Genomic DNA, 25,895 nt, shown 5'->3' with positions numbered 1-25,895 from the left:
ACTTCTTGTTATTAATCACAAAAGCCAACCTTTATTGAGATCTTACTGTATGGTGGCAGGGGACCTACTAGCCCCCCACATGTATTATGGCATTTGGTCATCATAGCAACCCGACAGCAAAGGTACTGTTAGGTCCTCATTTGCAGGTCTGCCCCAGGCTGCCAGGCTCAGAGTCCCCAGTTGGCTCCCTCCCGCGTATTCTCCTCTTTTCATCCTCTGTGAGCTAGCCCTCAACAACTTGCTTCTTGGCCTTTTGGGAACAGAGCCTGTGCCTTCTGGCAGGCTGCCTCATGTAAGGTATGTGCTCGATAAATATTTTATTGATTTGAATGCCCCAAACATTCATTTTTAGCCTTGACATAATCTATCAGGGCAACTGAGCTCCTTAGAACATGGATTCAGTCCATTTGATCGCTTGCGACCTGTGTCTCCATTTTGCTCTTTACTGACCGGTGGCTACAGCTGACTGACAGGTGTGGCCTTCCAAAAACAAGTGGTCTGTAAACTCTGAAAGCCATGGGCTTCCGTGGGCCTAAACAGGGGGGTGTGCTCTTGCTCTCGTGTGTGGATGTGTTATCTCTGCAAGAAAAGGTCTGAGGAAATAGGGAAATAGCAGACCTATCAGCTCTCAGGTCAGTTCTTAATTAGTGTCAGGTTGCTTAGTGAGATAGGAACCAGGCTCAGAGAATCCAAAGGGGAGGTAGCTCCTGAAGGATTCGAGACAGCTCTGCAGAGAAATTGGGCCTGGGGCTGGATGGAGGTGGGCAGGAAGAGGAATCATGTCAGATACGACAAAAGTTTCTAGAACTTCTTATTCTTGTGTTGCAGGTGCCAGAAAAGGGTTTTACTTAAATGCTTCTTACTAAGCACGTTGGCTGATGTCTGAGAGCATCCTTTGTACAGGCTTGGTGCCAGTGCTTTGGTGCGTGTTCCCTCCTTGGGAAACCCTGTGAGCTGGATGTTATTATTCCCATTTCACAGATGAGGAAACAGGCTTTGAGTGGTTATGGGAACGGGTGGCCAAGCGGCCAAGCAGCCAAGGTGGGGCCCAGACAGTTGGATGAGAGCCAGGGTGCTGTCAGCCCTGTGCTGTCTCGTTCCCCTCCACTCCCCACCCCCGGCCGCCTGGGATGGAAGCGAAGCAGTAGTTCTCTGGGTTACAAATCTATGTTCTTGCCACCCCTAGGGTCTCTGGGGGGGTGCCTGGAGAAAGGAGGATAACACTTCTTTTTTCTTTTACTTTAGATAGCAGCTGCCACTGAGAGCTGACAGAACACTGAGGGTAAGTCTGTGCCTGAAGCCAGGTCGATGGGATGTGCGCGGGTCTTCTTCAGGAGCAGGTGTAGATTTTAGTAGTCCCAGCATGTCGCTTGTCAAGTTCAATAAATAAAAAAGGCCAAGCTCTAAGTTTTGGAAAATATAAGCAGTCCTTGTCTGTTCTTGATCTCTCTCTCTCAAGTAACACAGGAAAGTGACATCTGGCTGCCCGCTGGCCCCAGTTGGTAGCCGGCAGCCTTGGCAGGAGGCCTTACTTCTGGAAGGGTGTCGCTTGGGAAGCTGGTCAAGGGGAAGGTGGTGAGGCTTCTCAGGACCGCAAGAAGCACGTCTAGGGCACGCAGCCTCGGAGAAGACCCCCTGAGTCAATGGTACAACAGGCAGCTGGGCAGTGGGGGACTCAGGGAAGCGTGGAGCTGGGCACAGAAGGTGACTCTGTCAGCTGGCTGTAAAAATGCTTGACGTGTGTTTCCAGGCAACGACACCCATTCTTGGGGAGTCGCAATGATGAAGGGGCGAAGGGGTGAGTGAAGGCGGACCTTCTCCCACCTAGTGCTCAGGCAGCACTGTCCTGTGTAACCGACTGTTTCTCCCACACAGGTTTCCCTTGATGCACTGATCTGGGTGCATCTCCTCGGCCTAAAGCCAAGGCCATCTAGGCCGCAATCCCCCTAATAATCCAGTCCTATGTCCCGCTGCTAGACCACACGAACGTCCCAGCCAGGCGCGATCCTCGCCTGTCTTGCCTTCTCCCTGTATTTCAGACACTGATGACGCTGCTCTTCCCTATATCCATAGGTAGGCCAGTTGCTATCCTCATTTCATAGTCAGTGGCCCTGGGGACTTTGTGGCTGAGGGACAGCCTTCCCCAGAGCTCATGTTCTGTGCTCAGAGTGCAGATTCCTTTGTGTAGGGATTTTTCTTGGGTTTCCACCCATTGTGTAGGGACTTTTCTCAGATAACCCTTCATGACCCGGGAAATGTTCTGCTTTCTGAGATGTTCCCACAATCCTCTCTTGTCCTAAGTCTTGGACTGGATGTGGCCATTTCCACTCTAGGATTGTGTTTGCTTTGAAAAGTGGGTGGAGTGGGGGCGCCTGTTTGGCTCAGTCTGTAGAGCATGTGACTCTTGATCTCAAGGTTATGCGTTCAAACCCACGTTGGGCATGGAGTGTACTTAAAAACAACAACAACACCTTCTCATCACATGAAAGTCACGGGAGTAAAGGCGATGGGTATGTAGTGAAAAGGGCTCTGGACTTTTGATAGACTCTGCCCTCCACCCGGTTTCCCTGCCCTGTTCTCTCTGCTTGCCCTCATCTTCCTCTTGGTTGATAGAGTTGCATGTTCTTGCTCTTACTTGCATCCCTGTAAGGAGAAGTGGGAGAGCTGGGTGAGGGCCCCAAACCACCTGTCTTAGGGAGCTGAGAAATTGGGGCCCAGAGAAAGCTGATCAGCAGAATCCAAGATTCTGACCTTACCCCTCCTTTATAAAGAGTATCCTCTTTTCTTGTATGTCTTCCCCCAAATCTGTCAGTAGCAAGGGAAAATTATTGCCAAGAAGGGCTGCCTCGTACCAGGTCATCTAATTTGTTAAGGCTTGTCTGGCACTTCATCTGTAAGTCCCTGCTGATTCCCCGGAGTTTTTGCTTAGTTATGGGAACGAAGGCTGCCATGGAAGGTTGCCACACTGCCCTCCTCCTTTGCTGTCTCCTTGGTGATCCTGGAGGGAGAGAGATGCAGTTTTTTTGTTTTTGTTTTTTAAAGCAGTATGCCAGAGGTGTAACTGAAGCCACCCTAGCACCCCCTAATTGCTGTGTCACTTCGCTCCTTATCCTGATCGGCCTGCAGGTCAGAGAAAGGGTGGGTCGTGTATCCAAGAAGGCTCCAAGTACATTTCCACCAGTTGTGCGTGCAGTGGGGCCACATTCCACGTGTGGCAGCTCCCCTCCCAAAAGACCTCCATCCCTGGCTGAGGCCTTAGGGAAAATTCCGTGATCTGGCTGTGCTGAGTCATGTTAGTCTCTGAGGATATGTGTGTCACCTTTCCCATGTCTGTCACTGGTCCGCCAGGGTCTAGGAAAGGCGCAGTTACTCACGGAGTGATGTCATGATGCTTATCTGTTGTATTTGCACATCACTGTATGCTTCTCCGAGTGCTGTTTTATTAATATGAAATCATTAATCATAAGTGTTTTTTCTGGATTCCTCTCTTACGGATGGGGAAACTGAAGTTCAGAGAGACTAAGTGACTTGGTGAGTTTCAGGTGACTGGAATGCCTGGGTGTGGCTTCTGATGCCACATCCCTTCCCTACCCCTGGGCTTTTGTGTAATGCAAAGATTATTTGGAAGTTACTTTGGTTGAAAAAAAATTGAGGGCGCCTGGGTTGCTCTGCCGGTTGAGCATCTGACTTCGGCTCAGGTCATGATCTCACAGTTCGTGAGCTCGAGCCCCGCATCGGGCTCTGTGCTGACAGCTTAGAGCCTGGAGCCTGCTTCAAATTCTATATCTCCCTCTCTCTCTGCTCCAACCCCGCTCATGTGCTCTCTCTCTCTCTCTCCTTCAAAAAAATAAATAAAAACATTTAAAAAAATTGATTTTCAATTTGTCAAAGTTACAAACTCAAAACAGCTTCTTCCTGTGAGAGCTAGTGTTTTGTTATTTTAAAATTTATTTACTTATTTATTTTTAATGTTTATATATTTATTTAAGTAATCTGTGCACCCAGTGTGGGTCTTAAACCCGTGACCCCAGCCAGTCAGGCATCCTAAGAGCTAGTCTTTTCCTTTTAACTTAAAAAAAAAATTTTTTTTTAATGTTAATTTTTGAGAGACAGAGCATGAGTGGAGGATGGGCAGAGAGAGAGGGAGACACAGAATCCAAAGCAGGCTCCAGGCTCTGAGCTGTCAGCACAGAGCTTGATATGGGGCTTGAACTCATGAACTACAAGATCATGACCTGAGCTGAAGTCAGGCTCTTAACGAACTGAGACACCTATGTGCCCCTAGTCTTTTCAATTTAGCTTTTAAGTGTAGTCTACAGATCTTTCTGTTCTATTTATGATTCTAGAAAATCTTAACAATCAGTTTGTAGGGACCTTTTGATTAATACTTGATTTCATTTGCAACCTTAACTCGTTTGAAAATTGTAAATTAAATTTATAAATTACATTCAACTTTCTTTGTTTTATTACTTCCAGTTGTTTTGTTTAACAAACATGCTTTAATAATTCCTGTAAATCTAATAAATTAAACTGACTGCTATCTTTTCTTAAACATCCTTATACTGTTTTATGTTTTACCATTTGAAGCTATTTACTTTATCGAGGTCTTTTTAACATAATAAATTGCACATGTTCAGTGTGTGATACGTACGTTTTCACGTATGTATTCACTTGTATAACTGTAAGGTAACAGTTAAGACAGTGAACATATCCATCACCTCCGAAAGTGTCCGCGTGTCCCTTGATAATTCCTCCCCCCCACAACCCTGCTCCCCATCCCTAGTAATCACTGAACTGCTTTCTGTCACTGTAGATTAGTTTGCATTTTTTGGAATTTTATGTGAGTGGAGTCATATAGCATGTGTCCTTTTTTGTCTGGCTTCTTTTACTCGCATAATTATTCTGAGATCTGTCCATGTTGTGTCATCCATCGGTACTTTCCCTTTTGTTTCAGAGTAGTTTTCTGTTATGTGGGTACCCCACCGTTTGTTTGTCCATTTGCCTGTCTTTGGGCATTTCAGTTGTTTCTAGGTTTTGGTGGTTCTGAATGAAACTGCTGTGAACGAATGAATGTGGACATATATCTCCTTTTGTCTCGGGCATAAGTAGAGGAGTGAGTGTCTAGATCATAGGGCAGGTGTATGTTTAACTTAAACTACCCAGCCTTCTTCCAAAGTGGCCACACCATCTTTTCCAACAGCAGCATGTGAGAGTTCCGGTCTGTCCACATCCTCACCAACGTTGGATATGGTCAGTCTGTTGAATTTTAGCCATTCTGAAAGATGTGTTGGTGTCTTATGGTTTCATTGTGAATTTCCTTGGTTACTAATGATGCTGAGCATCTTTGAGCTTCTTTATCATCTGGCATACTGATTTTAAACTTAATAAAATTCCTACCTAAAATCACATCTGATTTTAAAACCAATTACTCAGTTGCATATTTTAATTGGAATCTTGAGACTGCCTTGTTATTCTGAACAGACTAAATTCCCTGGAATTAAGTATATAAAAGAACAGATAGACACAGATTTCTTAACACAAAATGATAACTATAGTTTTTATTGTCTTAGCATGTTTATTCTTTTTAAAAAAAAAATTTTTTTTTTCAACGTTTTTATTTATTTTTGGGACAGAGAGAGACAGAGCATGAACGGGGGAGGGGCAGAGAGAGAGGGAGACACAGAATCGGAAACAGGCTCCAGGCTCCGAGCCATCAGCCCAGAGACTGACGCGGGGCTCGAACTCACGGACAGCGAGATCGTGACCTGGCTGAAGTCGGACGCTTAACCGACTGCGCCACCCAGGCGCCCCTAAAAAAAATTTTTTAATGCTTACTCAGTTTTGAGAGACAGAGAGCAAGCAGGGGTGGGGCAGAGAGAGAGGGAAACACAGAATCCGAAGTAGGCTCCAGGTTCCGAGCTCTTCGCACAGAGCCTGGCGCGGGGCTCGAACTCATGAGCTGTGAGATCATGACCTAGCCGAAGTCAGACGCCTAACTGACTGAGCCACCCAGGCACCCCTTAGCATGTTTATTCTTAATGCTTTATCTTGCTGGAATTAAAGAATTTTACCTCAAGAAACAATGCTATGATTGCAAACTACAGTAAATTGCTTAACTAAACAACTTTAGGAGTTTCGTTCTCAACCAGATGACATTTCTTTAAAATTCAAGAGATTCCTGGCCAGGATGAAGCTAGATCTTTGCCTCTGAGTCCAACTGCTAGGCAGAGCCCAGTTCGTTGCCGTTTTGCCCCCAAATATTTGGGGATGGCCTCACAGCCCATGTGCCCCAGATTCAAGCATCACATTAGCCTAGTCTTCCCATGGAACCTGTGTACTCTTCTACCCAGGCTGCCTTTAACATGTGACTGGATCACTAGATTCAATTAGCCTATTTAAGGCCTCATTTCTCACGCACTATGGGCACAAAATAGGTGGGATTAAAGTACAAAATAGGTGGAACTGAGATTCTGTGTATCTTCCGAGGCTTTGTCTGATCAGGTGGCTGTAAAATCCGGCCACTGATCCTGCAGTGCTAGTCTTCTGAGTCTAGGTCTGGCATCCCCCCCCCCCCCCCCCCCCCCCAGGTTCTTACATCACCTCAAATGAAGAGAAAAGAAGTCTGGTACTTAAGAGTACTGGTGGTTTCTGGTCAGGCTTGGTTACCAAGAGATTCTGGCACCAAAACCAATGCCTGCCTTTTCCTTTTCCTTCAGCTCACCTATCTGGAAATGGTGAGAACTCTTGCTTCTCCCTGACCTTTCAGTGAAGAGCTAGCAATGTCTTTGGAGGGGCCGTTACCATCAAATTCTTACTTTTAAATGATTTGTTTTAATGTTTATTTATTTTTGAGAGGGAGAGAGAGAACAGGGGAGGGGCAGAGAGGGGGGCGGATAGAGGATCCAAAGTGGGCTCTGCACTGACAGCAGAGAGCCCGATGTGGGGCTTGAACTCATGAACCGTGAGATCATGACCTGAGCCGAAACCAAGAGTCACGACCTTAACCGACTGAGCCACCCAGGTGCCCCACTATCAAATTCTTACAGATTCAGTGTTAGATGATACGTGGATGTGGTGGACTTGAGTCACTGGGTGTGGCCTCAGGAAATGTGGGTGGCCAGTGGCACCTGGTTGAAAATTATTAACGAGCCTCGCCTCTCCTGCGATGGCCGATGCTGATGTCGCCCCATATGGGTAAGAGTGAAGGTCTGTGGGGTTCCAAGAAAAACAAATTTGAATGGGGGGACTGTCTTAGATTCCTGCTCTGCAGTTTGAAATACAGTCTCTCTCTACCTTTGGCTCTGAGTTCCCCCTTCAGGTGGTGAAGCAGCACTGTCTGGTAATAAACAGCATATGAGAGTCTATTAATGACGGCAGTGACATCACTGAGTGACACAGTCTTCATTCGGAGAGAGGAAAATGTGGCCCACACAGGGCAGGGCATTAAATGGCGGGGGAAAATTAGACACAGCAATGTCAGTTCTAGAAATATAACCTAAAGTGTGACAGGGCAAGCGTACAATCTAGGCTGTTCAGATCGGCAGTTTTACAGCAGAAAATGGGAAGCTGAGGTGTCTGGCTGGCTCAGCCCATAGAGCTTGTGACTCTTGATGCTGGCGTTGTGAGTTTGAGCCCCATGTTGGGTGTAGAGCTTACTGAGAAATAAAATGTTAAAAAAGAAATAAAATGGGAAACCACCAAAATGTACATCAAAAAAGTATTGCCTCACATGCTGTCTGTTCACTGTCATACAGTGCAGCTGTAAAAATAGCCCATGTACTGTAATCAAACTATTGCTCTCAATTTGTTATTCCAGAACAAGAGCCACGATGCTTTTTCTTGAGAAAGGTATAAAGCAGAACACGTAACATCTCCTTTTTGGTTATTTTGGAATGCTGTGCCAATATTTTTTTCCCGGATGCTGGGACTACAAAATTACATGTTTACAACTTTTTGTTTGGCTGTGTCTTTTAATTTTGAATGATCAGTCTTAAAAAAAATAGAGAAGGGCATAATTTATAATATATTTAGGGCTCAAAATGAGGGACATGGTGTTTAAGTATCAGAGTTCCTCTCTCTTACCCCTGTTCTCCAAAAAATTGTTTGGAGGGGGATAAAAACCTCTTTTTCTTTCTTTCTGTCTTTCTGTCTGTCTGTCTTTCTCTCTCTCTGTTTCTTTCTTTCTGTGTTTATTTTGAGAGAGGGAGAGAGTATCCCAAGTAGGCTCCCTCTGGCAACACAGAGCCTGACATGGGGCTCGAACCCACGAACTGTGAGAACCTGAGCCGAAATCAAGAGTCAGACGCTTGACTGAACCACCCAGGCACTCCTGAAAGCCTCTTTCTAAATACCGCACAAGATATAGATTCTGGGGAATAGTGGAAGAAAGACGTTTCTTAAAAGGTGCTCCTCCATAAAGAAATGAAAAAACTGGCAAAAAGTGTCAAAAATCATCTTTTTCAGAACTCAAAGGCTTGCATCAGTTGAAGGAACATTTATTCAAGAGAAATGGCCAAATCTTCTTTTCTTTCTTTAAAAAAATTTTTTTTTTTTTTAATTTACATCCAAGTTAGTTAGCATATAGTGCAACAGTGATTTCAGGAGTAGATTCCTTAGTGCCCCATTTAGCCCCTCCCCCCTCCCACAACCCCTCCAGTAATGTTCTGTTCTCCATATTTAAGAGTCCCCCTCCCTGTTTTGTCCCCTTCCCTGTTTTTATATTATTTTTGTTTCCCTTCCCTTATTTTCATTTGTTCTGTATCTTAAAGTCCTCATATGAGTGAAGTCATATGATATTTGTCTTCCTCTGACTGATTAATTTCGCTTAGCATAATATCCTCCGGTTCCATCCATGTAGTTGCAAATGGCAAGATTTCATTCTTTTTGATTGCCGAGTAATACTCCACTGTGTATGTGTGTGTGTGTGTGTGTGTGTGTGTGTGTGTGTGTGTGTGTATACACACACATACACATACCACATCTTCTTTATCCATTCATCCGTCGATGGACATTTGGGCTCTTTCCATACTTTGGCTGTTGTCGATAGTGCTGCTATACATTGGGGTGCAAGTGTCCCTTCGAAACAGCATACCTGTATCCCTTGGAAAAAAAACCTAGTAGTGTAATTTCTGGGTTGTGGGGTAGTTCTATTTTTAATTTTTTGAGGAATCTCCATACTGTTTTCCAGAGTGGCTGCACCAGTTTGCATTCCCACCAGCAGTGCAAAAGAGATCCTCTCTCTCTGCATCCTTGCCAACATCTGTTGTTGCCTGAGTTGTTAATGTTAGCCATTCTGACAGGTGCGAGGTGGTATCTCATTGTGGTTTTGATTTGTCTTTCCCTGATGATGAGTGATGTTGAGCATTTTTCCATGTGTCGGTTGGCCATCTGGATGTCTTCTTTGGAGAAGTGTCTATTCATGTCTTTTGCCCATTTCTTCTCTGGATTATTTGTTTTTTGGGTGTTGAGTTTGATAAGTTCTTTATAGATTTTGGATACCAACCCTTTATCTGATATGTCGTCAGCACATATCTTCTCCTGTTCTGTCGATTGCCTTTTAGTTTTGCTGATTGTTTCCTTCGCTGTGCAGAAGCTTTTTATTTTGATGAGGTCCCAGTAGTTCATTTTTGCTTTTGTTTCCCTTGCCTCCGGAGACGTGTTGAGTAAGAAGTTGCTGCGGCCAAGATCAAAGAAGTTTTCATCTGCTTTCTCCTTGAGGATTTTGATGGCTTCCTGTCTTACATTTAGGTCTTTTATCCATTTTTGTGTATGGTTTAAGAAAGTTTATTTTTGTGTATGGTTTAAGAAAGTGGTCCAGATTCATTTTTCTGCATGTTGCTGTCCAGTTTTCCCAGCACCGTTTGCTGAAGAGACTTGTCTTTATTCCATTGGATATTCTTTCCTGCTTTGTCAAAGATTAGTTGGCCATACGTTTGTGGGTCCATTTCTGGGTTCTCTGTTCTGTTCCATTGATCTGCGTGTTTTTGTGGCAACCAAATCTTATTTTCAACAGAAGCGAGGAGTCATGCAAACAAGGAAGAAAGAGTGGCACATACACAGGAAAAGCTGTCGATAGGAACTCTTCCTAAATGGGGCATCTGGGTGGCTCAGTTCGTTTAGCATCTGACTTTGGCCCAGGTCATGATCTGGCAGTTTGTGAGTTCAAGCCTCACCTCAGGTTCTGCATCCAGAGCCTGCTTTGGATCCTCTGTCTCTCTTTTTCTCTCTGCCCTTCCCCTTGTGTGCTCTCTCTCTCTCAAAAATAAGTAAACATTTAAAAAAACTGTCCCTGGGGCACCTGGGTGGCTCAGTCGATTAGGCGTCCGACTTCAGCTGAGGTCATGATCTCACGGTTTTTGAGTTTGAGCCCCATGTCAGGCTCTGTGCTGACAGCTCAGGGCCTGGAGCCTGCTTTGGATTCTGTGTCTCCCTCCCCTCAGCTCTTCCCAAGATTAAAAAAAAAAAAAATTGTCCCTAAGGAAGCTCATATGTTATACTTTTTAAGAGTTTAAATCAACCATGTTAAAATATGTCTGAAGAACTAAAGTGTGAGAACAGTGCCTTAGCAAATGGAGATGATAGAAATTACAAAAAAAAAAACCAAAAAACCCAAAAAGAAATTCTGGAGTTGAAAAATCTAATAACTGAAATGAAAAAGTCACTAGCAGAATTGAGCAGGCAGAAGAAAGAATCCATGAGCTTGAAGAAGATAGGTCAATTGAGAATTACCCAGTCTGAGGAGCAGAAGGAAACAAAATTGAAGATGAGCAGAGCCTCAGAAGCCTGTAGGACACCACCTAGCCTGTCAACATTATTAGACAACAGAAATTCAGGCATGGTAAATTTGAAGATCTGATTGGCTTTCTTAAACGATTCAGCATCCCAGGTAGTAAGTAGAGGAGCTGGGAGGAGTTGTACCAGGTATTTACAGGAAGGTGTTTACTGGAAGGAGTGGGAGGCAAGGAGTTATTAGCAAAAGAAAAGAAAGGGTTGTTCCAGACAAGGTCACTTTCCCCTAGGGGGAGGAGCAGGGGGTCTTACTGTTATGGAACCAGGCTGAAAAGGTGAAAAACCTAGCACTCGAAGATCTTGGTGGATTGGAGATTTATTTAACACCGGTGGCCAAAGATCTGAACCCCAAATGCCAAGTGGGGCAGGTAATTGATAGTTGTCAGCCTCCATATCTGTGGGGGTTTCCATGTGAGCAGCAAACAAAGAAAGAAGCACATGGAGGAGGGGTCTCTAAGCTAGAGACCAGAATTTGTTTTAGCCCCATCAGCCATCTTTGGTGTACTTTCTATACTTCTCCAACATGTTTAGATGGATTACCTTATTTTCTTCTGGGCTTAAAAAGGCCCCTGTGACGATTAAGTCTTTGGTGCTTACCAGAAAATTCCAGGTCAATTGGTTTAAGATTCCACTCCTAGAGAAGTTGAAACTGAAAAATTAAGTCTAGGTTTGCTGTCCTGGGGGCAAGTGACTCCACTTTGAGCTTGTGCCTTTCTTTTCTTTTTCCTTTTCTTTAACGTGTATATTTTTTTATTTTGAGATAGAGATAGAATGCTAGTGGGGAAGGGGCAGAGAGGGGATGGGGAAAGAATCCTAAGCAAGCTCCACACTGTCAGCACAGAGCCCAATGTGGGGCTTGAACTCCTGACTGGTGAGATCATGACTCGAGCCGAATTCACATGCTTAACCGGCTGAGCCACCTGGGTGCCCCTTTCTTTTCTTTCTTTTTAAAGTAAGTTCTAGGCCCAACATGGGGCTTGAACTCACAACCCCAAGATCAAGAGTCCCATGGTCTACCCACTAAGCCAGTAGCCAGGCGCCCCTGTGGGTTTCTTTTAAACAACATGTACATAATGGGAGTTCTAGCAGGAGAGGCTGAAGAGAAAGGAGCAGGATGAATATTTGAAGAAATAATGGCCAAAAACTTCCCAAATTGGATGAAAAGTAATTTGTGTACCCAAGAAGCTCAATGAACTCCAAATAGGAAAACTCAAAAGAGAGCCCCACCTTGGCATATCATAATCAAAGAATCTTGAAAGCAGCTAGTTAACTCATCACAAAAAAAGGGATCTTTGATAAGATTAAGAACTCATTTCTCCCTGAAAACCATGGAGGAAGTGGGATGAACATGAATGAGGCAAACCTTTAATGTATTTGACCTTTGACTCTGAGATAGCTCTGACTTTGTCTCAAGGACAGCCTGTCACTTTAGTCCCTAAATAACAATTAGTCAAGGTCTTTTCACACTTGACCTTCAGGAAGTCTTTTACTGAGTTTCCCTCCCCAAGTGTTTCTAGAAATACCTAAGGAGTGCTTGTATGTTTGACCAAGCCTAGAACCTACAGAGTAGGCCCCCCAGAATATTCGTTGAATGAAATCTACCTGGGTTGCTTACTTCCTTGACCAGCTGTCTGTCCACTCTTCCTGCATGGCACCTTGTTCTCTCTCCTGTCTCAGGGCTATTGCTCCTCTGCTCGTACCATTTTGCCTTAAACATGCAGACTGACCAGTTTAATAACTTCTCGAAGTACAGCTTTTAAGAACTATTACCAGACATTTCACAAAATTTTATTGAATGCTTGGGGATAGCAGAATGGACTTAACCATACAGAAAAAAAAGAAAGTTTTGCCTCAAGAAAAATAGAATGGCTGCTATAATCTAATAGTGACAGCCTCTCTCCTGCCTGGTAGCCATCAAGGTTTCAAATTGGGGTCCAATCCCAACCAGCATGTTCTCAGACACCATGGAGCCACCTACTGACGTTCTGTTGTTTCTGTTGTTGGTAATCGTCCTTACGTGTGGAGAGCACTTTATAGCTTCATCATTTCATGAGGCAGTTCGTATTGGCACTGGTTAAGGTCGTGGTTTCACAATTTATGGATGACAGATCAGAGGTTAGAGGGGTTCAGTGATCAACCAGCTCTTCCAGTTAAGAGGCAGAGGCAAGCTCTGAAAGTGGCACCTGAATTCTGGCTTCGAGTTCCTCCTGCTTTTCCACAGGGGATTAGAATGTGCTGTGGCTGTGTCCCGGTGCGCATGGCTGAAGGGATCACCCTGAAACTCTGTCTTTCCTATTTCATCTCTTCCATTTGCAGCTTCTGCCATCAGAGCCATTTGTTGTCACTTGGGCAAGGTCTCCTCTCTGTCGTGTTGCCCAAGGCTGAGGCGAGGGCCACTTCAGTGAGACCTTAGGATTTCCTCAGCCTTCCAGGCTTTTGACTGTTCTATTCCAGCTGGTTGCAGAGCAGCTGTTTGTATTTTTACTGACCTGAGCCATCCTTCCCTTCCCTTTTTTTAACTTCCCGTCGTCCTAAATGGCAGTTTGACTATTTGGCAGAGTAAATTCCCCGTGACCTAATCCTGCATTTCACAATTGACTGAATGGTTTAAGAAGGGCAAAAGCTATTACCGTGCGATATTCCAAGAGATTGTTCCTTCCTCAGGCGTTGACTGTGTGTGTGTGCTCTTTCCTGGATGCTGTAGGGCTCCAGGAGGATCTGACGCGGCCCTTGCCCTTGGTGGTGCAGCTTGTGGTTGGGGAGAGAGGGCGTGCCTGTGCCGGGGCAAAATCCATGCCCGCCCAAGCAGTGCTTGTTAACGAGGAGCAGTTACGGCACCGCTCCCTGAGGCTGATTCTGTGCCATGTGTGACGCTCACCACGAAAATGGATGCAGGCAGTTACCAGAGAAGTGGCTGAGAGCAGGGCTGGAGTCAGGAGTGGAGTTTGGGTTTAGCCCTTTACCAGCCCTGTCACTCTTGGCAGGTTCCTGAGCCCCTTCGAGCCTTGGTTTCCTCATCTGTAAGACAAGGACGATAAAACCCTTGTGGAGGGATTAAACAAAATCACTTATGTGAAGTGGCGCCCATCAGCATGGTGGCCGTGCTGATGGTTGGTGGACAACAGTTACAACGTGACCTTATTGCCTACAGCCCAGTGACAAATACTTGAGACCGGCAGTCTGACTGTTCCTCGCAGCCCTCTTAATGTTAATGCCTAAGGGGACAAAACCAACCTTAGCCTGACAGTAGCTAGGCCTGCAGGATTCTGTGAGTCTTCTCAGAGCCCTTTGGAAACTTCCCCTTCTCTTTACCTCCCCCAGCTCCCCAGTATGTAGTCAGTCACCCTTCACAGCTGCAGCGCAGCTCTTTCCGCCCCCTGCTCCCGTGCTTTAATAAAACCACCTTTTTGCACCAAAGACATCTCAAGAACTCTTTCTTGACCATTCGGCTCCGAACCCCAACACTTCAAACCACGTCAACAAGGGAACACATTGCAGACAGTAGAGCACAGGAGCCCGAGGGCCTGTGAGCGGAGGGCACTGTGTCAGGTGGGTGGCCACTCGGGAAGGACTTCTTGGGAGAGCTGGCCCTGAAACAAGGGGCCATATTTGGGCCAGTGGAGAGGAGAGGACAGCATTCAAGTGGTGGCATATGGAGAGAGGTGATGATGAGAAAAGCCAGGTATTGGGAAGGACGATGCCCCAGCCTCGCTGGTAGGGGGAAGATGATGGCCACCCTGCCAGGGTGGAGATTTGTGTCTGCTGTGTTCACTGCTGAACCCACAGGACCCTGCGCTTAGGCAGTCCTGTTGAGACAATGGTTGCTGTTGGGGGGATTCGTTCTGTGAATGCCCAGCCGCCTGCTGGGGTCTGAGACCGTGAGGAACCTCTGAGATGCCGGAGCCGGCGACCACCCACAGGTGAATGGGGTTTTGAAAAACTCTTCCGGAAGTAGTGGGCCGGTGGGCCCGCTGACCGGGCTGGGGAGAGGCGAGACCCAGCGTGGGAAACCAGCTCTGAGAGGCAGTTGTTGCAGCTCGGACATCCTGATGCACATGCAGACTAGGGGCAGGAAGAGGCAAACACGACGTATCACAGAAGAAAGTTGCCATGGGTGGGGTGGAGAGAGGACTTGGAGAGCTCCCATTTTCCACTCTGCCTCTGCCCTGAGATGCAGGGCTGGGATTTTCAAGCTCAAGAGACAAATTGGACAGGCACGGAAGCGGGGAATTGGAACGGGATGCCCAACTCACAATTTCCTGAGAAAATTAAGTTTGCTCGAGACCAGGGCAGCTAGTCCTGAGAATGTACCTGGAGGAAACTGTCCAGAGGGAGATCAAGCAGAGTCCTAATTCCTGAGCTGCATCTCCCCAGCTGTTGCCTCTTCGGGCCTTCCCTTCTCCCCCGATCTTAGGTCGGCAGCCACCGACGGTGTCCGGTGTCCGGATGAGAGACCAGCATGTAGTCCGTGCGGTGAGCCTGCCAGAACCCCTTGCTGCTCCGTTAGGTGGGCTGGCAGGGCTCATCGTGAGAGAAATGGCTTCCAGGTAGTTCTCGCTTTCCCTTTACGTCCAGGGCAGGACAGGTGGGAGCTGAAACTGCCTGCCAGTGCCGGCACTTACTCTACACAAGACAGTGCATCTGCAGAGGTTAAATTTGGGCGTTTCTGTTCTTTGCATTGTTTAGGCGCATGGTGTGGGAGGCATTTTGGAGGGCGAGGTCTTCCTAGCACACGGAGCGTATGCATTTGTAACTCTGGCTTCTTTCTTTCTTCCAACTCTAAGTAAAACCTTGGATTACGAGTAACTTGTTCTGCGAGTGTTCCGCAAGACGAGCAGACGTTGCTAATAAATTATAACCTGATAAAAATGAGCCGTGTCTTACGAGTAGTGTTGTGCTGGATGTCACATGATCACAACCGAGTGAATGGTTCTTGAAATTCGCTTTGATATACAAGTGCCTTGGATTACAAGCATGCTTCCAGAACAGATTATGCTCCCAAACTAAGGTTTTACTGGTGCTTGCATTTTCATGCTTCGTGTGGCTGGGGCTTTGGAATGGCATTTGATGAGCAGAACAGACGGGGGCGCCTGCTGAGGAGAGGGAAAGTAAGTACACTGAGGCTGGTCATGAGTGAGGGGATGGTATACTTTACCTTCTAAGTGAAGATCTGAGTCTAGTCCTATAGCTGGCCTCTCTCGTTTTTAAACTCTGAGTCAGTTTCTACTCCCTCATAAGCTCACTTCTCCTACTGGAGACAACACAGCTTAAAGAGTTTTGTTTTTTTGTTTTGTTTTTTCTCCAGGAGGCAAATGAAGGGCCTATCCAGGGCAGAGGGCAAAGACAGCCAGCCCTAGCAGATTTCTGGTCCCAGTCACTGCCTCTGAGATTTTTGTCCCAGATCAGCAAGCCAAACAAAGTAAGCCCGAGGGTCCAGTCACTGATGGGTTCCCATCCAAGGATCTTTGATGGTGTTTTTTTACCCACAACATTTTAGAGACTAAATGTGTGGTATTTTTCCTAACACCAATTTTCTGACTCTGATACCACCCGGGCATCCTACAATTTAATTCAGTTCTGACACTAGCCACCTGGAGTTAGTGGCGACCCGGTGGGTTAAGGGCTCAGTCGTACAAGACTACCTCCAATTCAGATGCCAGTCACAAGTCCCACATGGCCACCTGTACTTCTGACCAACTAGCTGTAAGTAGGGGCTTCCCATGACCGCCTCCTTGGGCTTGATAATTTGCTCTAATGGCTCACAGAACTCAGGGAGTCACTTTATGTGTGTTTACTGATTTGTTATAAAGGATACAAGTGAACATCCCGGTGAAAGGGTACTTTGGGTAAAGTCCAGAAGGATCCTGAGCACAGGAACTTGTGTCCCATTGGAGTTGGGGGGATGCCTCCCTCCCTGCACACAGGTGGATTCACCAACCAATCAGCTCTCTGAACTCTGCTGTTTAGGGTGTTCATGGAGGTTCCGTTACGTAGACACGATTGAACATTCGTGATTGACTCCCATCTCTAGCCTCCCCTTCCTGAGGCCCAGGGGTGGGGCTGAAAGTTCCAACCCTCGAATCTCACCATTGGTTACTCTGGCAACCAGCCTCCTCCTGAAAACTATCTGGGTGCCCAGTGAGAGTTCTCATTAGCATAGACTGGTGTGGTTGAAAAGGGCTTATTGTGAATAACAAAAGACTCTCCTTGCACCCCTATCACTCAGGAAATGCCAAGGGTTTTAGAACCTTTGTTGCCAGAAACATAGAATAAAGACCAAATTCACATTTCTTATTAAATTACAATAACACAGGGTCTTTGTGGGATTCTGGGTTTGGACGGGGTGGCATCCCCTCACAGTGAAATCTTTGGGATGATGGAGTGCCTTCCACCCTGAAAACTGAGGTCTGGTGGAACAGCCACCAGTGAGGCCAAGGCCTTGGAAGCCCTACACATGGACCTAATAGAGCCTTGTAACAGGAGACCAAGTGGTAAACCGAAGGATTAAGTTTAACTTAAAAAAAGAATGTATTTCAGCTAAGTAATACTTGCCTCTGATTCCACTCCCTAGAAGCCACTTCTGGTTGAAGTATCTTGTCTGTCCTTTTAGAGATGATGTGTCCATTTAAAATATAAATCTATTTCTATTTGTTTTTCCTCGTGTACTCTCTCTCTGCTCCGTGCCCTTTTTATGTATCGGTTTGCCTTTGAGATCCTCCCAAGTCAGTACAGATGTCCCTGCTTCACTCTTTAATAACTGTGTAAATTCCATAGTAGTTTTTTTTTCTTTTTCTTTTTTTGCTATATGCTTACTACAAAATATAGCACACAGAAGAGGAACTTTTTTAAAGTTTATTTATTTATGTTGAGAGTGTGTGCGTGTGTGTGTGTGTGCTTGAGCAGGGAAGGGGCAGAGAGAATCCTAAGCAGACTGCACTGTCCGCGCAGAGCCTGATGTGGAGCTTGATCTCACAAACCCTGAGATCATGACCTGAGCAGAAATCGACAGTCATTCGCTTAACTGACTGAGCCACTCAGGCGCCCCCGCAGAAGAAGTATTTAGAACATACAGCCACACACATACATTAAAACAAAATAATGAACTTCTATGTTTCTATCCCCCAGGTTAGGGAATGAAAAGGTTAGGACCACACATGTAAGCCTGACCCTCCCACCCCAGTTAAAGAGCCGTACCCTCACAGCTATTCTTTTGTAATAGTCATTCTCTTGATTTTTTTTTTCAGTAGTTTTACCACCTGTGATCAATCTCTGCATAATTTAGGCATAACTAAAGAATGTTTTTGAACATGATAGACATGGAGTCACACTGTAGACCCCTGTTTCGCTTGGCATTGTGTTCGTAATTCATCCATGTGGATGCGCACAGCTCGCTTCGTTTTCACGTTTTTCACTGTCTGTAACTACCCCCCCCCCCCCCCCCCCCCCCCCCCCATGAGTGTGGTACAGTGTATTTATCCTCTCTACTGCCAACAAGCCTTTGGTCTACTTTCGTGTACTTTCGTGTTTTTGCTCTGAGGAACAATACTGCTGGGAACATTCTTTGTGCATGGCTCCTGGTGTACATGAGCATGAGTTTCTTCAGGGAATAATCTAGGAGTGGAATTGCTAATACATCTGACCCTCCTAGGTTAGGGGAAACTTTTCCAATGTGGTTGTACTAATACACCCTTCTTCCCACTAGCAGTATAGAGCACTGAGAATTTTCTGATCACCCACGTAGTGGGAATTTGGACTACAAATCTGTGAGTGTTGTTTTATGATTACAGCTTTTGTGGAGTTTTTGTTGTTTGTTTCTCCAACTACTCAGTGACAAGGATTAAGACATTGGGTTTTTTGTTTTTTTTTGTTTTTTGTGTTTTTTTTTGCAGGTAGCTGTTGTGGGTGAGGAGAGGTAGATCAGGTTCATTTCTGGTTCATTCTCATGCAAAGAGAGACAGACTCCCCACCTTGGGTGGTCTCTGAGCTGTGCCCTTAAGCTAGTGAGGCTTTGAAGGATCACCTGGTTCTGTAGATGGCCTCAGGGCAAAGACTTCAAGGTTTACTTGTCTCTGGAGGCGGGGGTTTCTTCCTCCATTTAGATTTTGGTCTGAGTGTTCTTTATTTTCTTGCTAACATGTTAATACTTTTAAGAAAATTTTAAAAATTCAGAAGTTTTTCTTTTAATTTAAATACTTAAAAAATTAAAAAGTATACGTACATAAGTATTTTATTCAGCATTTTTAGTCATCATCTGCAGGAGGCATGGATGGTGTTTTAAAAACACCCCAAAAATTCAACTGAGGAAATTCGAGGATTTAATTGGCTTTATTCAGGGATTCATGAGTTGGGCAGCATCTCATCTAGCAAATAGAAAGGAGCTGCAGAGCTATACAAAATGGGAGACTTTTGTTGGCAGAAGGCGCAGGGACAAGGAAAGAGCAGATTACCCCATCTTTGGGAGGACGGAAGGGATCTATCAGGTAGATACCTCACTACTGCTGACCAAGAAAATTCTAGACTGATTGATTTAAATTTTTGTTTAATGTTTGTTTGTTTGTTTATTTATTTATTTATTTATTTATTTTTTGAGAGAGAGACAGAGTGTGAGTGGGGAAGAGGCAAAGAGAGAGGGAGACACAGAATCCAAAGCAGGCTCCAGGCTCTGGGCTGTCAGCACAGAGCCTGATGCGGGGCTCAAACTCACAGCCCGTGAGATGATGACCTGAGCCGAAGTTGGGCGCTCAACCGACTGAGCCACCCAGGCGCCCCTGTTTAACTTTAAAGTAGTGCTTTTGAGGCAGAGCCCTTTCATCCCTAGGTTGTGGCTCGCATTCTCATGCGTTTTGGCTTTAACACCGAGAATAAGATCAGGAGCATCACAGTGATGTTGTAGAGGTCGTTTGGGCCACTCTCCCAGAACTGTAGTACTTTGATGCTTGGGTTGGGCCTGGAAAGCTGACTCACTCATTTCAAACTCCTGTGCCATTAATTTGTCCTGGAAATTCCACTTTGTGAATTTGTAATGGAAAATAGAATCTCTGGGGTCCCCCCTCCTCATTTGAAAGACCCGTGGTTGACCTAAGTATGTCTTCGTGGGGGCTGGGTCCTCCCTAGCATTCACTCCACAGGTAAGGTTGCTTACAGAGCAGGAATAACACCCAGGCAATTGTTGATATGTGTTTTAAGGAAGTTTTAAAATGATATCCTAGTTTAGACTCTGGTCCCCCTTGTCTGTGGTTGCAGACGCCTGCTTTCACATAGTTCTTTTTTCGAAATATTTTGCCCTTTTGATTTCTGGAATTCTCCATAATTTTCACATTTTTTGCATTCCTGGGGAGACTGTATGAATATCCCATTTTCATTTTGCTACTGTCAGGTTGATCTTGGTAGGTGTAAATTTCAGGCTGGCCTAATTCTTGTTTTTGTTTTTTTAAAGCTTTTAATAATGTTATCTGGATACTGAAGAGGCTACTCAGTTTTCCCTTTTTTCTTATTGTGGTAAAATACACATAACATAAAATTTACCATCTTAACCATTTTTTTTTTTTTTTAAATTTTTTTTTTTTTTCAACGTTTATTTATTTTTGGGACAGAGAGAGACAGAGCATGAACGGGGGAGGGGCAGAGAGAGAGGGAGACACAGAATCAGAAACAGGCTCCAGGCTCCGAGCCATCAGCCCAGAGCCCGACGCGGGGCTCGAACTCACAGACCACGAGATCGTGACCCGGCTGAAGTCGGACGCCTAACCGACTGCGCCACCCAGGCGCCCCTCTTAACCATTTTTAAACGCAAAGTTCATTGGAATTAAGTGTGTTCACATTGTTGTGCAACCATCACCACCATCCAACCCCAGAGTTTTTCCTCATCTTGTAAAAATGAAACTCTGTTTCCGTTAACCGATAACTTCCATTCTCCCCTCCCATTTGTGCCCTGGAAACCACCATTATACTTTGTCTTTTCATATGCTTAGTGGCCATTCATGTACCTTTGAAGAAATGTCTCTTCAGGTCCTTTGCTCATTTTTGAATTGGGTTGTTTGTTTTGTTGTTGTTGAGTTTTAGGAGTCCTATATATTCTGGATATCAATCTTCTATTGGATATATTGCTTGTAAATGTTTCCATTCTGTGGATTGCCTTTTTCCTCTGGGAATAATGTCTTTTGATGCACAAAATTTAAAAATTTTCATGAAGTCTAGTTGGTCTGTTTTTTCTTTTGTTACCTGTGTTTTTGGCATTCTATCCAAGAAATCATTGCCAAGACCAGTGTCATGAAGCTTTTGTCCTGTGTTTCCTGCAGAGTTTTATGTCTTACGTTTAGGTCCTTGACCATTTTGAGTTAGTTTTTGCATATGATGTTAGATAAGGATCCAGCTTCATTTTTATGCATGAAAATATCCAGTTTTCCCAGTATCATTTGTTGAAAAGACTATCTTTCTCCATTGAATGGGCTTGGCATCCTCATCAAAAACCCTTTGATCATATATGCAAGAGTTTCATTCTGGGCTCTCAGTTTTATTCCATTGGTCTATATGTCTGTCTTTATGCCAGTTCCAGACTATTTTGATTACTGTAACTTGGTAGTAGGTTTTAAAATCAGTAAGTGTGGCGGCGCCTGGGTGGCTCAGTCGGTTAAGCGTCTGACTCTTGGTTTTGGCTCAGGTCATGATCTCACTGTTCATAGGTTCAAGCCCTGCATCGGGCTCTGCTCTGAAGCGTGGATCCTGCCTGGGATTCTCCCTCTCCCTCTCTCTCTCTCTGTCCCTCCTCTGCTCTCTCTGTCTCTAAATAAACTTAAAAAAAAAAAAATTTTTTTTTTACATCAGTAAGTGTGAGTCCTTCAGTTTTGTTCTTTTGCAAGATTGTTTTGTCTATTTGGGATCCCTTGAGATTCCATATGAGTTTTAGGATGGATTTTCTATTTCTGCCAAAAAAAAAAAAAAAAAAGCCGTTAGGCTTTTGATAGGGATTGCATTGAATCTGTAGAACACTTTGGGTAGTGTTGACATTTAACAAAGTTAAGTCTTTCAATCCATGACCATGGGATGTTCCCATTTATTTATTTTTTATTTAGTTTTGTAGTTTTTATGGAACAAGGTTTCTACCTCCTTGGTTAAGTTAATTACTAACTATCTGTTCTTTTTGAGGCTATTATAATGAAATTGTTTTTGTAATTTTCAGATTGTTTATGGTTCATGTATTGAAATGCTACTGACTTTTGTATGTTGCTGTTGTATCCTGCTAATTTATTCGTTCTTATAATGTGTGTGTTTGTGTGTGTGTGTGGGGGGGGGTATCTTTTGGGTTTTCTACATATAAGATCACATCATCTGCAAACAAATAATTTGACTTCTTTCCAGATTGGATGCCTTTAACTTCTTTTTATTGCATAATTATGTTTGCTGTGAATTTTTCATTTATAGCTTTTATTCTGTGGAGATAGTTTCTTTCTATTGCTTTTTTTTTTTTTTTTTAGTTTATTTATTTATTTTGAGAGAGAGAGAGTGAGGGAAGGGCAGATAGGGAGAGAAAGAACCTCAAGCAGGCTCCACACTGTCAGCACAGAGTGATGTGGGGCTCAAACTCATGAACCATGAGATCATGACCTGAGCTTAACCAACTGAGCCACCCAGGAACCCCTCTTGTTTTTTTTTTTGTTTTTTTTTAGTATTTATTAATTTTTTTTCTCAGACATAGCACGAGTGGGGGAGGGACATAGAGGGGGAGACACAGAATCTGAAATAGGCTCCAGGCTCTGAGCTGTCCACACAGAGCCCGATGTGGGGCTTGAACTTGAGAATGGCAAGATCATGGCTTGAGCCAAAGTCAGATGCTTAACTGACTAAGCCACCCAGGCACCCCTCTTGGTTTTTTTTTTTTTAATTTTTTTTTCACATTTTATTTATTTTTGAGAGAGAGAGAGACAGAGCACAAATGGGGGAGGGGCAGAGAGAGGAGACACAGAATCTGAAGCAGGCTCCAGGCTCTGAGCTGTCAGCACAGAGCCCGATGCGAGGCTCGAACCCACGAACCGTGACATCATGACCTGAGCTGAAGTCAGTTGCTTAACCAACTGAGCCATCCAGGCACCCCCTGCCCCTTGTTTTTTTAATGTAAGCATTTATGGCTGTAAATCTTCCCCTTAGCCCTGCCTTCACTACATTTCAGAAGTTTTGGTATGTTTTGTTTTCATTTTCATTAGTGTAGTTTCTTATTTCCCTTGTAATTTATTCTTTGATCCATTGGCTGTTTAAAAATGTGTTTTTGGGGCGCCTGGGTGGCGCAGTCAGTTAAGCGTCCGACTTCAGCCAGGTCACGATCTCGCGGTCCGTGAGTTTGAGCCCCGCGTCGGGCTCTGGGCTGATGGCTCAGAGCCTGGAGCCTGTTTCCGATTCTGTGTCTCCCTCTCTCTCTGCCCCTCCCCCGTTCATGCTCTGTCTCTCTCTGTCCCAAAAATAAATAAACGTTGAAAAAAAAAAATTAAAAAAATTAAAAAAAAAATGTGTTTTTAAGGGCACCTGGGTGTCTCTGTCGGTTAGGTGTCTGACTCTTGATCTCGTCTCAGGTCATGATCTTATGGTTCCTGAGATTGAGCCCCATGTTGGGCTCAGTGCTGACAGTCTAGAGTCTGCTTTGGGTTCTCTCTCTCTCTCTCTCTCTCTTTCTCTTTCTCTTTCTCTTTCTCTTTCTCTTTCTCTTTCTCTTTCTCTTTCTCTTTCTCTCTCTGCCTCTTCCCTACTTGCACATGCGTTCTCTCTCTCTCTCAAAATAAATAAAGTTAAAAAAAATGTGTTGTTCAATTTCCACAAATTGGTGAATGTTCCAGTTTTCCTTTTGCTCTTGATTTGTAATCTGATCCAGTTGTGGTTGGAGAAGATATGTGTATGATAGCTATCTTTTTAAATCCACCGAGATTTAATTTGTGGTCTAATGTATGATCTATCTGGGAAAATGTCCCATGTGCATTTGAGAAGATTGTGTATTCTGTTGTTGGGTAGAGTGTCCTGTATATATCTGTTAGACCTAGTTGGTTTGTTGTGTTATATAAGTCCACTTCTGTCTGGTTGTTCTAGTATTCTGAGTGGGGTACTGAAGTCTCCAACGATACTGTTTATCTCTCTCTTCAGTTCTGTCAGTTGATGAACTGTCGTCAGGTGTGTAAATGTTTTTAATTGTTATATTTTCTTGCTGTTTGAACCTTTTATTAATATATCTTTCTCTTGTAGTTTTTTTTATTTGAAGTCTATCTTGTCTGATATTAGCATGGCCACCCTACTCTTTTTTGGTTACTCTTTGCAAAGAATATCTTTCTCTATCCTGTCACTTTCAACCAGTTTGTGTCTTTGGATCTCAGGTGAGTTTCTTGTAGACGGCATATTGTTGGATTATGTTTTATTCATTATGCCAATCTCTGTCTTTTGATTGGAGAGTTTAATCATTTACATTTGAAGAAATTACTGATGAGGAGGGACTGCTGTCATTGTATTATTTGTTTTCTATATGCCCTATAGTGTTTTGTCCTTTCTTTACTGCATTATTCTTTTCTTTTGTGTTCAGTTTAATTTTTGTAGTGAAGTGTTTAAGTCCTTTCTCTTTTCCTTTTGTATGTATTCTAAGCTATTTTCTCTGTAGTTACTATGGGGATTAAATTTAACATCCTAAAGTTGTAACACTCTAATTTTAATTTATACTAGTTTAGCTTAAATAATATAAAAATGCGCCTTTATAGCTCTGTCCTCACCCCTTTCAGTTGTTGATGTCACAAGGTTACATCTTTATATTGTGTGCCCCAAAACATAAACTAATAATTCTTTTAAACAGGCTCCTAAATTATGTAGAAAACAAGATTTGAAGCTACAAACTAAATTACGTTAATACTAGTGTCTACACTAATAATTGTTTTTTTTCCTTCAAATGTATTAGTCTCTTAAATGATGTAAAAAAACCAAAAAGTACGTTTATAAACCATTGTTGCAATAGTACTAGTTTTATAATTGCCAATGTAATTACCTTTATTGAGATCTTTATTTCGGCATGTGGCTTTTTGAATTTGCTTCTAGTATCTGTTTATATTATCCTGCATGATTCCCTTGAGCTTATCTTGCAGAGCAGGTTTAGTGGTCAGACCCTCCCTCTGCTTTTGTTTACCTGGGAATATCTGCTTGTTTGTTTTTTAATTTTTAAAATGTTTATTTTTTATTTTTTATTTTGAAAAAATGTTTATTCATTTTTGAGAAAAAGAAAGAGACAGAGTGTGAGGAGGGGAGGAGCAGAGAGAAAATGAGAGACCCAGAATCTGAAGCAGGCTTCAGGCTCCGAGCTGTCAGCACAGAGCTGGACGCGGGGCTTGAACTCACGAACCATGAGATCGTGACCTGAGCCTAAGTTGGACGCTTAACTGATTGAGCCACCCAGGTGCCCCAAATGTGTATTTGTTTTTGAGAGAGAGAGCACGAACGGGGGGTGGGAGCATAGAGAGAGGGAGACAGAATCCAAAGCAGGCTCCACGCTGTCAGTGTAAAGTCCAATGTGGGGCTTGAACCCACGAATCATGAGATCATGACCTGAGCTGAAGTTGGACACTGAACTGACTGAGCTGCCCAGGTGCTCCTGGAATTATTATTTTTTAAATGTTTATTTTTGAGAGGAGTGGGGAGAGGCAGAGAGAAGGGGAGAGAGAGGATCTAAAGCAGGCTCCACCCTGACAGCAGAGAGCCTGATGCAGGGCTTGAAATCACGAACAATGAGATCATGGAGCCAAAGTTGGACACTTAACTGACTGAGCCACCCAGGCGCCCCTACCTGGGACTATCTTAATTCATCCCTCACTTCTGAAAGATGGTTTTGCCACATACAGGATTTGTGGTTGATAGGTTTTTTCTTTTAGCATTTTGAATATATTACTCCACTGCCTTTTGGCCTCCAATGTCTCTGATGATTAATCTGCTAAATACCTTATTGAAGATCCCTTGTATGTGACAATTTGCTGCTCTCTTGCTGTTTTCAAGATTGTCTTTGTTTTTGTCTTTTGGAAGCTTGATTATAATGTGTCTTGCTGTGGGTCTCTTTGACTTCATCTTGGGATTCGTTGAGGTTTTTATATGTTTGT

At 44.1% G+C, this 25,895-nt stretch overlaps 1 protein-coding gene across 3 annotated transcripts in view; it reads left to right on the top strand.

Annotated features, from left to right (window-relative positions):
* The window catches only part of PC (pyruvate carboxylase), a 102,309-nt gene that overhangs the window by 3,337 nt on the left and 73,077 nt on the right, over nucleotides 1–25,895 (top strand). For 2 of the 3 annotated variants that reach the window (XM_043581731.1, XM_043581733.1), the window contains exon 2: nucleotides 1,246–1,282. The gene's annotated coding sequence lies outside the window, so the exon portion shown is untranslated. Of the gene's footprint in view, nucleotides 1–828; nucleotides 923–1,245; nucleotides 1,283–25,895 lie in introns of those variants that run through there. The other variant, XM_043581732.1, reaches the window with a different exon arrangement.

This window comes from Prionailurus bengalensis, chromosome D1 (assembly GCF_016509475.1).
Source record: "Prionailurus bengalensis isolate Pbe53 chromosome D1, Fcat_Pben_1.1_paternal_pri, whole genome shotgun sequence".
NCBI classification, from domain to species: domain Eukaryota; kingdom Metazoa; phylum Chordata; class Mammalia; order Carnivora; family Felidae; genus Prionailurus; species Prionailurus bengalensis.
This window is presented reverse-complemented; position numbering and strand designations above follow the sequence as displayed.